Here is a 16720-nt window from a genome sequence, read left to right as displayed (position 1 = left end):
TACCTTTATCGTCAATTTTTGACGCGCTGGGTGCTGCATTCATTTCAATGAGAAACCTTTGGCGTCATACACAGACGCATTTAATTCTTTGTGTTTGGAAAAGCAGACATGATTTTATTAATATTTAAAGGCTACTTTTATATTTTGGAGCAACTAACCCAACTCCTACCCTAAACCTACCCACATCTTAACAATATAAAACACATACCAGGCAAATAAATGTACAGTCACAAGTATTTATTGCAAAATCTGACCAAAATAGTATAAAAGTATTAGCTCATGTTGCATTCCAAGTCTTCTGAAGTCATACAATGTCTTAATGTTAAGAACAGAGTTGATCTTGATGTTTTAATCGCTGAAATGATGATCCCGCTGCCCCGTGAACGAGCTCATTCATATCTCATTCAAATAATTCAAAAGACTGCAATCGGTCACAAGACACACGCGAGCCAATGACATTTTACAATCAATGCTGACGTAATGACGCAATTGGTCACAAGACATATGAGAGCCAATGCAATTTCACTATGAAATCTGAAGTACGGGCGGCAATATTTGAAATTTGATGTGTTCGTGATCTTCGACGGATGGAGATGCTGATTGCTTTTGGGGATTTTCTTCATGCAAATCAATCGTTTGGCCTGGGAAAACTTGGATTACTTAACTTTTTTGAATAACTCGTGGATGCAGTTGTATGTTATATCCTGTGTTTTATGTCATGTTCACACAAATGGGTAGGTTTAGGGATGGGGTGGGGTCGGGTCGGGTTACATGTTAAAATGTGTCTAAATAGCAAAAATAAAATAAATGTAAATGAAACCATGTTAAAATGTGTCTAAATAGCATAAATAAAATAAATGTAAATGAAATCATGTTAAAATGCGTCTAAATAGCATAAATAAAATAAATGTAAATGAAATTATGCTTGCTGATTTAATTGAGAAGCACACTCCAACATGTCATAATGGCAAAATTATAAAACAATAAATCATTTCAATAAATAAAAATAATCAAAAAATAAATTTCACCATGACGATAATATTCCCATTCCCAGTGCATCTATGTATAACTCCAAAGGTTTCTCATTGAAATGAATGGAGTACCCAGCGCGTCGAAAATTGACGATAAAGGTACGCCCAGTTCGTTAAAAAAGTGACGACAAGGGGTCCGGGTCAAGCGTCCATATGTGACGAGTTGGGTGTGAGAATGTGTTGAGGAGTCAGTTTATCAGTGGATGTCAGCAACACAGGCTTTACTATACGGATTCAACAGCACCACCACAAACAGTGAGTAACAGTGTTCATTAATGTCTGATCTGGGATCAGTGAGTTCTGATGTGTAGCTAATCATTCAAGTTCACACAGACTTTCTTTCTAAATCATTTAAAACTGTCAGTCCTACAGCTGGCCGTCTTGATGCATCAGTGAATCAAGCCAGTGACTAAAACCATCAACTTCACGTCGTTTCTGTTAGCAGCATGAAACAAATCTGTTATTTAAATGATTAAACTTACAGAGAGCATTCAAAGAACACTCTTTATAATGTTCGGATTGGCCAATCACACGTTTGAATGACGCTGCTCATTATGCTCAACAGAAGCTCTTACTGTATCATGTCGATGTCGTGTTTGTTGTTAGCTGTGGTGAAAGCATTTTGTGAGAGAAATAACGTTGCAAAGTTCACTCGTGTATATTTAGAGTTCTCAGATACAAACAAAATAAACTTGCGCTCTCAAAAACTCGGTACAATTACATTTCCTCAGCAATCTTTCCCCAGCTCCGTTTCTCTCTGTCTCTCTCTCTCTCGACTGGCAGCGCTGCAGCTGCTCAAGCTCGCGCCTGACTAAACCACGCCCCCTCCGCACGTAATCTCATTTCAAATGTAAAGATGTCAGCCAATCACAGCAGTGGGTGTTTTCACTGAAGACTCGCAGCAGACACGCTTCTGAAACAGAGCATTCTAAACAGAGGGCTAATATCAGTAAAGATATTACCAGGAAACATTATAAAACAATAAAACAACCCATGCCATTGGACCTTTAAAATGAATCGGTTCAAATGAGTCATTAGTTTGTGAAACGGACAAAAGCGGACACGTTATGTGTGAACCCAGACTCTTAAAACAACGCAAAAGATTGATCACAGAAAACACTTCATAAGGTTATTTTTCTGTTTATTTGAAAATATGGTTCATGTCACCTGCGTGTGCAAAACGTCTGTTAAAAGAGGTGCGATTTTTTGAGCACAATTCACATCCAGCAGTAATTCAGGGAAAATATTGTGCGAACGCGCCTTGTGGCGCACGGATTCTGTCTTCAGACCTTTACCATTTTGTCAGTTTTGTTGATTTTGATTGATATGCACAAGTGAGAAAGAGAGAACGGTGATGGTTTTGAAGACAGAGAGAGCGTGCGGCTCTCTGCTCTTTCTCCTTCACTCAGTTAACAAGGGTGCACATTAACTGAGTGTCAGAACAAGCAGAGAGTCGCGCGCGTTAGTAATCTACATCAATTTATAAATCACAATAACTCATTAAATAAGGTTTTGGCGGGACAAAAAATTGCTTTGGCGGCCGCCAAAAAATGTTCAATGCAGGAAAAACCCTGTTATCTGTTAAAATCAAGCGGCAACCTTCTGCGTTCTTTCTAGAAACCAACACAGAAATAACATAAACTGCGATTCATCAACTGGCCGCTAGAGACAGACTCCAAAAGGGAGTAAAATATATATCTCCCCCATGTTAAAATGGCCAACTTTACAGCAGATTTGTTTTCTTTTTTACAGCCTGGTACAAAAAGTGGTTTTGGTCTATAGCTAATTTTACCCTTCATGACAACTGTGAGGGGGTGAATGTTTTATCCATTTGAATTATATTAAGCTTTAAAAGTCTGCATTAATTAAGGGTGTGACCACTTAAAGGTATGCAACTTTACGTCCACTGGAGGGGGCCTATTCTAAACAAAGGCGTAGTTTGATGACGGCAAGTGTGAGCACAGTATCTTGGGACATGTGGTCTTCACCTCATAGCCGGTGGAAAATAGGACTCGGGCAGAAATCATGTTCATGGATGCGGTTATTAACGTTACTGTAGTGAAAAGCAGTGCAGGACTGAGTGTTGTTATACAAACACATGGTTCGCGAGTACCGGGACTTTTATTATGACGGGACGGGACACAGTCACCGGGCGCTCGCACTTCCGCTTTTTCCGGTCAGGTAAAGCAGCTCTGTTTATCATATCAGATACATTTCAAGTGTGTTTAAAATTATGTTATGACATTCCTCTGTGCGTTCTCTCGGCGCTGATGTGACATGTTCACACTGCCAAGAGAAAAGCGCTTCTGCAGAATAAAACCAAGGGGAACGCAGATATGACGCGATTGACAGGCGACTCGCTTAAATGCTATGCTGAAACGTCCCGCTCCTTCGTTAAAATAGCAATTTTCTCACAATTTACAAATAGTTGGAAACATTTGGGATATTGTAAGTCTTAAACTGAACAAAATATATAACACTGGCCTAGTGGTTTTTTGATATTTTACTGCAAAAATACTACATAGTGCACCTTTAAGTAACAGGTTGATAGCCACTATGGTTGAGCTAGGTGGGTGTGGTTTCAGTAACCAGGTACCTCAGCTCCATCCATATCCTGCCTCTTTGCCCATTTTGAGTTATCCCAGCTTAAGGTGCGGTGAAATGCTGCCAAGAAGACAACTACCAGCTTTAATGCTTCAAAAATGCTCTTCAAAAACCTACATGTGACATCACAGATTCTACGTCTATATTTTTTTTACAGCCTATGGTTAAAACAAATGCAACCCATACGGAAATGTAATATATGTACACATATGAAATATACATATATTAAATATATCCACATAGAAAGTTAAAACATATATGTACATAATTATATATCTGAACAATTTCATATATTGACATATAAAACTTGCCCATATACATGTATGTTTATATATGTGTAATACAGTCTTTTATATATTTATATATATGTCACATTTATAATTATCAATATACATTACATATATTTCTTCGTATAAATGCTCATTATACAAATTAAACATATATGCATATGTGTATTGCTTGCATACATATGACATATATGTCCATGATGTTTTTATATAGTCTTAGTATATATTTTACAATTAAAATGAAATATATTGTATGTATCCCTAGGAACGACCTAGAGAGGCAAACTACAAGATAAATTTGAGGGAGGGACCCAGTGACCATCTTTGAATTCAAAGATAAAGAGAAAATAAACAATTCAACATAAACCCCAAAACACAAATAAAGATAGACTTGTTAAAAGTTAAAGCTATTCAAATAAGGAAAACATAAGCATGTCAAATATTTGTAAGTATGTTGTTTAAATAAATTGCCATCTATAAATTAAACATATATTAGTGACATATATAGTCATAACATATAATATTATATGAACTATAATCATATGCATAGTATATCAATATACTCATTTAATATGGAAAATTCATATGTTATAAACTTATATCAACATATATCTAGAGAGATATATATATATATATATATGTGATAGCAATATATTGTCTTATATTTAGCATATAACTGTGTCACTTGCAATATAGGGACATATATGACATTACATTTCCGCATGGGAAGAGCAGAGTCTCTGTCAAATTTGTTGCATAGCTCTCTCCATCTCGATATTTGAGATAATTGGGCTAAATATCTATTGATATTTGTTTTATTTCTCTTTTTGTCCCAGTGGTAGCTTGCCTCAGTTTATCTAAGTTTATGCTTTTTGGGGATTTTCTGTACTGGACAATGAATAATCCTGATTCATGGTGACTGAACGACACAACAGTTGACGTGTTTTGCAATAGTTTCTTGAAGCAGAAACTGCGGATAGCACAGATATCAAAACATTGGTGACAATGACAATGGACGAGCCATTTAAAGGGTGGAAAAACACATTCTTTTAAAGGCTTGATTGTGTTTGTGGGGTGCACTGTAACATGTTCATGCTTCGTAAAAACAAAAACAAAAACATTATATTTCAAATATTTTACCTTTATTCTACACTGCTCTGTCCCTCCTTGTAAAAACGGTCTGATGGTTTCTGGGTTTTATGAAGCCAGTCCCTCAAAATTACACAATGGGCTCAGATTGATTAGCTGGCCCAGTGTGATCTGATTTGCTAACCACCTAGTGCAGATTTCCTAGTGCACTTTGGTGTTTTTGAAAAACTCACACTAAAAGAAACAAAAGTATTCTTGCAGATCTCGTTGCCTCCATTGAAATAAGTTGTTCGGGCACACTTTTCTTTTGCCAGTGTCTTCTTTGTGGATATACTGCACTGTAAAAAAATGTGTTGGTTTAACTTAAAAAAGTAAGTAATGGTTGCCTTCAAATTTAGAGTTTATTGAAATTAAAAATTTGAGTTGATTCACACAATTACCTTATATGCTTACACTCAGAAATTGGGTTGTTTGAACCCAGTAAACGGTCCGTTCACTCAAACAACCCAATTTCTGGGTTTGTCCATTTTCAACCCAACTTGGGTTGTTTTTAACCCAGCATCTTTTAGAGTGTACAAAATATTTTTAAAATATTTGAACAAAGATTTAACCTGACAAGCCAGACCTACATCAATATGTTTGGTCTGGAAACTCACCATTGACAGGGCTCAAGAGGCATCCGAGGGGCGGGGTAAACGGTTGTCTTTTAAACTCCCTCTGCACGCAATTGGAAGCGCTACAACCAACCAGGGCTGCGTTTCCCAAAAGCATCATAAGCTTAAGTTGATCGTAGAGCAATTGCCACCAATGGTCTCTACGATTTAATTTATGATTACGATGCTTTTGGGAAACACAGCCCTTGTTGGTTGTAGCGCTTCCAAATGCGTTAAACTATTTTCTTTTACTTGAGTGATTTCGTTAAATTATTTTCGCTGCTGAAATAGGCTAGAACAAAAACATTCAACCGTATGCTGAATGAATCTCCTCCGTACATCACACGTTCATCTCTGCTTTGAGTGCAGATTTCAGTGAGTGAGAGCGCACTCTGAACAAATCTCCAGCTAATCTGAAAGCATCTGATTATTAGACATTGCATTCATAAACTCAATAGAAACACGTGTGGTAGGTTATTATGGGCAACGCGATTATAACAGATGGCTTTTAAGAAGCCTATAATAAGTAGGTGACTATAGCAACAGCGACTTGAGTGACTGTTACGCGCCACAGCCGAACAAACGGCGGGTGTTATGTCAAGCCCTAATTATTATTCCTTAAATGTCACCCTAGTCGTGTCTGAACATGTTTGTTCGTCTTTGGCTCGAGCTTCACGTAGGTTTGGTATTGTAACCAATGTATATCGACATGAATCATCAATTCAAAATCACCTACATGGCGCTTGATGCCCAAGGGAACGTCTGCCAATTCCACCATCATGAAACATATAATTTGTATGAATTAAAAAATCCTTTTAACATTTAAAAACAGACATATAAAAATTCTACAGCTTTGTTGTATTCTAAAAAACTGACTCAATAATGCACAACATTGGAATTTGAACATTTAAACAAAAAAACAAAAGTCATTTTAATTCATAAAATTATACGTTTCAACCACTTGGTGGAATTGGCAGACTATCCCTTGGGCATCAAGCGCCGTGATTGAGAGTAAAAATGTTCCCGAGTATAAATATGTAGCTATAATGCATGGAGGTGATTTTGAATAGATATTTCATGTCACTATACAATGGTTACACACTTAAAACAGATTGTAGTGTTTATATCTTTGTAAGACCAATCTATAGAACAATGGCAAGGAAAATTAACTTTAATGCACTCCGAGAACCCTCTCGTGGTCGAGAGCATTTCCGTTGTGTTGTGGCGATTTCGTTGTGTTGTGGCCATAGACGGTAAAAAAATCTGGACGATGCATCATCATCCGTTTCCGCTTGCCAGTTGAAACTTTCTTTGTGTTGTGGCTTAATTCCATTGTGTTGTGGCGATTTTGTTGTGTTGTGGTTTAATTTAGTACGGCTGCACTACTGGGCCACCGTAGATGTGTGATGGGAAAAGATGAGTGTGGCAAAAGGCGGATTCGAACCTCTGATCGATTTGCATCAAAACTTGATGACACACGCCTTACCCCTACACTATAGCCACGGTTTTGGATTTTACCCATTTCACCTTCTTTATCCCCATTAAATGTTACTATTGATATAGCCTCTGATATCTTTCAGTCCAACTCGTCGGACCCCAGTCCGATACATTCTTCCTCTTCTTCCTCTTGCTCAGTTCTAGATAAAGGTTATTATTCAGTCTTATGAATAAGTCGCTTTCATCGTAAATGGAAATGGACTTCATTTATATAGCGCTTTTATCCAAAGCGCTTTACATTTTGCCTCACATTCACCCATTCATACACCGACGGCGATGTCAGCCATGTAAGGCGCCATCCAGCTCGTCGGGAGCAGCTGGGGTTAGGTGTCTTGCTCATGGACACTTCGACACTTGATCAGGTGGAACCGGGGATTGACCCACCAACCTTCTGGTTTGTAGACAACCTTAATGAACCACTGAGCCGGCAGTGTGTATCATAAAACACAGTCATCGTTGCTCAGATCGTCTCTAGAGCCAACCAGAGTGCTGCATAAATAATTAACCATGCGTCCCTTGGAGGGCGGGGCAATAACAAATGCCAGTATGGAAATACAGACAAAACAAGGAGATTTCAACCTTTTAAATATACCATTACTGCTATCTCAAACACGGATAGGCTTCTTTGTAATTTTAACTAAAAGATTCTGCAAGAAAAAACAAAAATCCAACATGACATCATGACTTTGCATAAACATACTTTACGCATTTTGAGCTATCCGCCGTGTATGTCTATGCCATGTGATTCCGCGTGTATGTCTACACCATGTGATTCCGCCAACCTGATCTTGCAGAATGAATATTTATAGCCTAATTTTATATTTTTTGAGCAACTAACTCCACTCCTATGCTAAACCTATCCTCTCTCAACAATTTAAAACACGTAACATGCAAATAAATGTACAGTCACATGTATTTATTGCAAAAACTGATTAAAAAAAACTGTATAAAAGTATTAACTCATGTTGCATTTCAAGTCTTCTGAAGTCATACGGTATCTTCATGTGAAGAACAGAGTTTATCTTAATGTTTTAGCCCTTTAGTCACCCCTTTGTGAACAGAACACACAAGAACTCATTAATATTTCTCATTCAAATGATACACACGACTCTTTAGAATGATGCGATCGGTCACGAGACACACGAGAGCCAATCGCATTTTACAATCAAAGCTGACGTAATGACGCAATTGGTCACGAGACATACAACAGCCAATGCTGTCGAAGCTGACCTGATGTTCCTACCAGCAGCAAATTTGAAATGTATTAATCTTTGGTGGATGGACTCAACGTTCTGATTGATTTTGAGGATTTTCTTCACACAAATCAATGGTTTGGCCTCAGGACACTTGGAATATTTGTACTTTCTGAATAAATTGTGCCCGCAGTCTAGGGATGCACGATATTATCGGCACGACATCGGAATCGGCCGATAAACGCTTAAAATATAAAAATCGGCATCGGCCGATATGAAAACATTGCCGATAAGATAACGTGTTGATATGTGCCTGCAATAACTCACGTGTGCAAGGAGTGCTACAGCGATAAGACCATGTCAGCACTGCGGTCATTCTTCAAGTGAAAACACGAAAATACATTGCATGTACAGTGATTTTATATTGACTGTTTTTAAATGCTGCCTTGAATTTCTGAATGCACGTACAGAAGGACGTGACCGTCAGCAGCAGATTTGCCACGTTTTCACAACAAAACTAGCCCAAAACAAGCCCAATCGCGTCTCCCCACTCTCTAGCGCAGAGATGCCCAAACTAGGGCCCGCGGGCCAAAGTTGGCCCGTGGTAACCTTTGATTTGGCCCACCGAGGTCCGAGAGAGAGAGCCTACATTTTGAAATGATAAACGCTCAAACATTATAATAAGCATGCATGTTTATTTTCCGTCAGTGAAACAACTCACTGCAGCCTGTAAAACAATTAAACAATTATCAGTAAATAATGGTAACCCAAAGAGTATAAGAAAATTGATTATTAGTTAAAAAAAGATTTGTAGATAGATTCCTAGCCTTTTCCCCCTTAAAGATGCGTCCTATGCCGGTCTGCGCTTTGAGATGAATGTGGGACATGAGCTGGATAGACACCTTTTCTAATATCTTTGTCTTCATGATGTTGCAAAGCAACACTTGTTGTAAAAGGGCTGAAGAGTGAATTTTATCCTCCACAGGGCCAAGACATTTAGGCTATGTTTGATTATGCACCGCTAGAAAAAGCGAAAGTAAAACCGCTGGGTGCACGTGAACTGCGCTATTCAAATAAACTTGACGCGCCTCAAGTCTAATAACAAGCACAAACATAAAATTTAATAAAATAAAATTTGTCAAAAGGTATTCGTCCTACAGTCTTTACCATAGATGTGAATGGGTATAATATACTTAATTATACGCAAACGAAAGGAAGAAGCATTAATATTTTCCTGTGAAAATGAGTGCGACGCGAGTGAAGATTTGAGAAAAGAAACCAGATGTCCATCAAATCGGGTGACCAGAACGCAAAACAGAATTAAAAAGCTGGCAGATCTTAAATTGGGCTCAGCCCACCTCTCTCATCCAGGGCTGCAATGTTACATCTGCGAATTTATTTCCTTTTTAAACAAAGTTTTGTGCTTTTACTCCTGTGGTAATATTCACGTAAAACAGCATTCACATACCAAACACTGGGTTAATGACGAAGATAGAGCTTTAAGTAGAAAATAGTTTTTACGTAAAGAGATAAATTAAAATAAAAAGTGCACAACTCTTCTTAAGTGGAAGGAAGCTACGTTTTTTCCCCATCACGTGGAAACTTGTGCGGGTGAGTCCTTATTTGGGTTAATAAAATAATGAAATTATAGTTTTTAAGTAGAAAATAGTATTTATGTAAAGAGATATAATTTACTATACTCTGTATTTTATCTTTTTATAAAAATAAAAATAAACAACGATATCATCGTCCATTGCAATGTTTTACTGTAAACATTGTCAACTGCCAATTTAGGGGATATCGCCCAACCCTATTTGCAAACAGTCTGTTCCTTTTTTAAAAGAGTAAAATATCCGTCAACATTATGAATCTGGATCATTGTGTATTTGACATTGAACCGTATTTTACATTGAACACTTGGGGATTGTTGCCCATTTAATTGGTCATTAAAATGCAACACTTTACAAATAAAACTGCATTAGTTAATCAGATAACATTTGTTTTATATTTATTGTAAACATTATGAAATGAATAAATAGCAACTTTAATGTAGGCCTAATACAGTTTGATTTATGATTTTTTTAAATTACTTTCGGCCCACGTCTCTCAATCAAGTTTGATTTTTGGCCCTTCATAGGAAAAAGTTTGGGCACCCCTGCTCTAGCGTGTACGGCAGCCTCCACAGCAGCAGAAGCTCCTCCAGGTCCTAGTGCCCTCCAGCTAGACCGCTATATATTTATACATGTAGTGGGGGCGCTGTTGTTACAGTAATACAATGAAAAGTAGAATACACAAATAAATTGAAGTTACTTCTTGTTCTGAATAAACAAATCAGTAATGATGTCATAAATCACAAGCATGACACTTGTAAATTAAATACTTTTATATACAGTGTATTAATCTGTAATAAAATTTTACGAAATGGATGATGAAAAATAATCCAAGGAGCTCTACAATAATTGTAGAATTAAAAGACAGCATCAATGGATGTCATGCCACCCCCACTTCATGCGCACAAACGTTAAATCCAAAAATACAATATTTAGGTTACAGCTGCATCTGGGGTGAAAAATTACTGACTTTATTATTGTTATTTTCAGACCTTTTAATATACTAATATACGGAGTATTTAATATACTCCGTTATATTCTGAGGTATATAACGGATACCTCAGAAATCTGAAACCAGAATGAAAAAAAATATTTTTGGCTCAAAATGGTGTTGTTTCCAAACAAAGGGAAAAAATAAACATATATCGGCATCGGTATCGGCATCAGCCAAAATGAGCTGAAAAATATCGGCATATCGGATATCGGCAAAAATCCAATATCGTGCATCCCTACCGCAGTCGTATCTGCCTGTTATATCCTGTGTTTTATGATACACAAATGGGCAGGTTTAGGGAAGAGTTTGTGTTACGCGTTCAAATTGTGTCTGAATATGTATGTATGTGTGTGTGTGTGTCCACAAGGTAAATTAATTATAAATATACTAAATTATGTTTTTTTGAAATGTTTTTAAAGTTAAAGGAAAAAGTAAAGGAACTGCTCTATCTTTCTGGACAAGCCATTTTACGAATCCTGCATTGAACTTGCAACAATTGTGGAAGATTTCCTTCGTAAAATGTGCAGCACAGAGAGCGAGATTTGGGTAATAATTAATTTATGAGGGGCCGAGTTAAAAATAAATTTTAATCATTGATCTCTTACTCCCCCGTCCTTAGAAACACTGAACAAAGTGGACCTGCAATACAGATGAAAATAACAGTGTTTCGTCGGCATTGCACAACCGATGGCACTCCAGGCTACTATTCCACAGCATTAAAAAATGGCCTCCTTTTTTAATATTCTCGGAGGAGGGCTTTATGTAAATATTGGAGCTGGTGATGTCACCAATCCTGAAGGAAAAGTATGTAATCCCTACCAGCTGTTTGCTGTTTGTGTACCTCGCTTTGCTTTATACTTTGAACATTATAACTTTGCCGATGTTGCTTATGCTCAAACAGCAACATTACACACTAGCTAAAGTTAGAAAAGTGAAATCATGTTTTACCACCCCTTTAATAATGGCTGGTCCCTTTTCATTGTCACCAATAATTTGCCTGAGCCAGAGCCCGAGCACTGATGGCGTGAGGACCCTATTGTAATTGCTCAGTCTATTATTATTATTCTCCAAAATTAATCACATTAATAAAGGCCTAAACATGCTCCAAAAATCACAAAACTTTACACACACGTCAGAAGTGGTGAAAATTTACGTCTGATATGGGTTTTGGAATTTTCTTGGGAAAATGGCTCGATAGCACCACCTACAACTTTTTAATTAAGCACAGTTTAAGCAATGTTTCACGTACGAGTATGAATTCTGGTATACAAATGTAACGGCTCAATACCTACAAAAAAGACCCTAGGTGCAAATTATGAAAACCCAACAGGAAGTGAGATATTTAGAATTTTCTCTGCAACATTTTTGCAGTTTTTGTGATATGTCAAAATCATATTTGCACAGTCTAATCTAAAGGCCTTAGTGATGTTAAATTGCGAAGATCTTGAGTTTTGTGTCCGTGGCGGCCTCACAAAATTCTATTTTTTCACCATGAAACAGGAAGTTGTTGTAACTGCATACAGATTCCGATCTGTCCCAAACTACACATATTTTATTAGCGTCCTAACCTGAAGACATCTTCATGCCAATATTCAGTGACAGTCATAGCACCACCTACTGGCAACAGGAAATGCCTTGTTTTACATTGTGAACTACTCAACTACTCAATGGCTGCGTCAGAAAACCTAGGCAGATGACTTGTTGCCTGGCTGCCTTGCTGCCTTATCAGACAATGACTTGTAAGGCAGCATTTTGTGCATGAAGGCACCTCATGAAATTAATTTCGGACAGACTTCTAAGGCAGTGTACAGTTTAATGATCTACAGCTAAATAGAGAGAGATTTGGTGAGAACTAAACATATTTATTTATTACATTAGTAATTTCTACAAATTAAATGACATCAGAAGTGGGACATTTTGGTAAAAAAAAACATACATTTATACACAAACTGACCAGCAAACGCAACTTTTGGACGCCATCTTTTTTCCCCAGCTCAACTTTCACTGAATGGAAAGCACAGGATTGTGGGATATCAAAGGCAGCGAAGGATACATGTATCCTGCCTTCAAAAATCGATAGATGAAGGAATTTCAGCAGACAGGAAGTGAAGCTAATATTAGATTCGGACGTGCCTCCATGCCTTCCTTCCTTGAAATGTGTGTTTCCTTGAAGAGGTGGTCTCGGTACGCTTTCAAACGGACTCTGGAGCAGTTTGTTTGTGGTGAGAATGTGATCCGACCTCGAACAGAACCAACTGCAAAAGTACTGATCATTTTTGGACTGAACCAGCTGCCGTAGTTAGCTGTGCTGACAATTGTGTGCATGATATTATTACCTGATAGATCGTTGGCAATATTTTTGGAAGATGGGCATGTCAGGAGTTAATAATTAATGCATGCCTCCGCTTGAAGTGACGAGCGATGCGCGGTTGCCGTCTGCAGGGCATCAGAGCGTTGTTTTCACGTCGCATCCGCGCTTCATTATAGAAAGGTATTTGCATACTGTGGTAAATAACCACAGTGTAGTAGATTATGGTCAGGGACAAAACCAGCCCGCGCAGTCGTCTCTTCATAGTGTTATAGTTTGCTGGCTTTGCCTCTTCTGTTGGAATTTTCCCACACGTAAATTTTGACCAATCGAAAAGCAGTTTAGGAAATATGCCATGGCCAATGAGTGATGTGGATGTTGTCACGTGCCTGCGTTTTGGTTCATTTCAACTGGTTCGGACCAAAGCAATCAGTGTTGTGTGAAAAGGAACCAACAAAGCTGAAAAATGCAACAATGTATAATTGTTTACCCTTGGTTTGGACCAAATGAACCGAACTAGAGATGTGAAAGCACCCTTAGAGTCCTGGCCTGAAGATAACTACATGCCATTATTAGTTAGTCATAGTCCCACCTGCTGGTAACAGGAAATGTCATGCTTTACACTGTAATTCACTCCAAGAATCTCATTTAAATATGCCACAAAGTCCCAAATATGCTAGAAACACATTAAATCAAGCGACACATGGCTAAGTGCTAATGTATAAGTTGCTTATTCCTTTTTATTAACAATCATGAAAGAAAAGTTTTGATTTGATGTTGACTTGAAATCTTCAAAAAGACCATAGAATATACTGTTGTATCATTCGTAATGAAACAATGTTCCATTAAACAGAAATTAAACAGACTTCCTTCTTTGATCTGTTTAATCAAGCCTTTTCTGGGAACAGTTTTACAAAAATCGGCAAACAACTTTAAGGCAAAAAATTTTAAAGGTGCTGAGCAATTTCACTGTTTTCTAACTTCATCCAGACTTGAAATAAACTTTGTACATAACCCTGCTCTCCAAAGAAATGTCAGTAAGCTAGTTGACAGCCAATCCAATGCAGACATTGAATTGAAAACAACATTTATTAATTAAAGCAGTCCTAGACCTGTATAGCATAGCTGAACTTTAGAGTGGTTTTGACCCACTTAAATAGGACCTAAGTACATTTTCACATGTAATTTCTTTATTGCTGCTATTGTCTATGAAATGTGGTTAGACTGTACTGAATGATAAGCATTTATGGTAAACTAAAATATACTCATTGTCACTTCTATTTTAACTTTAATGTCATGTATTTAAAGAGTTACACAATTGATTACACACAAAGTAGCAATTTAATATTATTAAAATACATTAACTTTAAATGTAATATTTAATCACATGCTTTTAAAATAAGTGTAGGCTACTACATTAAAGCAAGACAAATATAACGATTAGCTTTCTTTCATTTTAATTTTACATTAGTTACAAGGGGCTGTTGTTTATAAATAATGCCTTATATTACACAACTAATATTTGTTAAATTTGAGCTAATAGTATTAGACCTTGTTATAAAATGTTACTATTAATGTTTACATTCTTTTATGAGCACTTCAGCAAACAAGCTTTAAGATACATTTTACAATGTCATACTGTATACTCAAATCTTCACAAATTCAGCTGTTTGTCCACCAGAGGCTCATTTACATCAATTTTGTACTTAGTTCCTAGCATGGTAAAGTTGGGGAAAATGTGAGCTATCTCAACATCTCTTATTTTAATGCTACAAATTACATTTTGGTTCATGGTCTTGTCCTCTTGGATAGGTAAATGTAATAGCTAGGCCTATCCGAGACACATTATTAATGACAGACCACAATAACAAATAAATTAAATAAAAAAGATAAGACTAGATATGGTTTACATTGCAACTAAAACAGCTACGTTATATATATATATATATATATATATATATATATATATATATATATATATATATATATATATATATATATATATATATATATATATATATATATATATATATATCACTTTTAATTAGCATGTTTGAAATGAGCAAAAAACAACAACCTTGCCTATAAATACTGATTCTTTGCAATAGATTGCAAAACGCATCTATTTAAAATCCGAGCAGATGACAATATATTTTTACATACGTTTATGATCTTAATGCCATTTGAGACATCTTAATTGTGAACTCATAATTATTATTGTGACACGTGTTTTTGTAGCTACACTTTGGTACAAATGAGAGAAAATCCAAAATGCAAATGAAGCAATTCAATGAACAGTAATGAATAGTTGACTGCAGTCGTGTAGGTGTTTAGTAGGCTATAGCCTGTGTTGTCTGTAATATGAGCTCTGTGGGCGATATGTCACATGTGATAATGTTGAACGGTGTTAAATCAAGTCACAATATGTTCTCTTTTCAATTCACATCTGGACCTATAGACTTCCTAAATCGAAATAAGAATTTCGTTAAATGTTTTTGTTAAACCCATCGATTAAACAACCCTGTTCCGCTCAAATAGGCTACGTTAAACAATAAAATCACTGACATTTCTACAAGACTGTGGAATTCTAATGTTTAAGAAGGAAACGTAACCCACCTTTTGTAGATTTCCGTCGATATCTCCAGATTTAAATGTAACGTTGCTTCAATCTCAACCTTAATTTCCTCAGTTTCGTTGTGCACGCTATTTTATTCCAAACACGCGAACAGTACGAACTGCACTTCAGAAACAGAAACAATATGGCTAAATGTTGATGTAACCGTTGAAGAAACGCCACCATTTACACATCCAGAGGTAAACAGAAGATGAATTAATGGAGGAGAGCGATGAAACAACAATGGTTGGCCGTTATCGCGTCGTTCTCATTCAGATCTTGCTGGAAGAGGAGGAGAATGAATGAGCATCTAGATGATGGGAGGTTGGGATCAGAGCTCTCTCTCTCTCTCTCTCTCTCTCTCTCTCTCTCTCTCTCTCTCTCTCTCTCTCTCTCTCTCTCTCTCTCTCTCACTCACTCTCCCCCTCACTCTCTCTCATAAGCATACTTTTTATTCAGTTTATTTAAGAAGCTATTCTGCCATTATAAAATAATGAAATATAAGCTAAATCATGTCTCATGTGAGAACAGCGAAAAGTCTATCCTGTTGTTTTTCGTATTTCATTGACATTATCACACTGTTACATAACATGCTTGGGGAAGATTTCATTCTTCATGATTTGCTTAATGTATGAATTGACCTTCCCTTGAGGCTACTTTAGCGCCCTATGTTAAAAATAAGAAATACAATTCAATGAACCAAACAGGGACAATAAAGTTATAAGAGATTGCAAAAAAAAAATCATGAGGGTGAGTGAATGATGTCAACATTTTAATTTTAACCTTTACAATTTTTTTGTACAGTGCTCTGAAAGATTTGAAGATTGTTTGTTCAATGTA

At 36.8% G+C, this 16720-nt stretch overlaps 1 protein-coding gene across 3 annotated transcripts in view; it reads right to left on the bottom strand.

Annotated features, from left to right (window-relative positions):
* The window catches only part of LOC137038525 (probable G-protein coupled receptor 153), a 94461-nt gene extending 78249 nt beyond the window's left edge, over nucleotides 1–16212 (bottom strand). For all 3 annotated transcript variants that reach the window (XM_067413161.1, XM_067413160.1, XM_067413162.1), the window contains exon 1: nucleotides 15883–16212. The gene's annotated coding sequence lies outside the window, so the exon portion shown is untranslated. The remainder of the gene's footprint in view (nucleotides 1–15882) is intronic.
* Between the last annotated feature and the right edge of the window lie 508 nt (nucleotides 16213–16720).

The sequence above is a fragment of the Pseudorasbora parva genome, chromosome 13, assembly GCF_024679245.1.
Source record: "Pseudorasbora parva isolate DD20220531a chromosome 13, ASM2467924v1, whole genome shotgun sequence".
NCBI lineage: Eukaryota > Metazoa > Chordata > Actinopteri > Cypriniformes > Gobionidae > Pseudorasbora > Pseudorasbora parva.
This window is presented reverse-complemented; position numbering and strand designations above follow the sequence as displayed.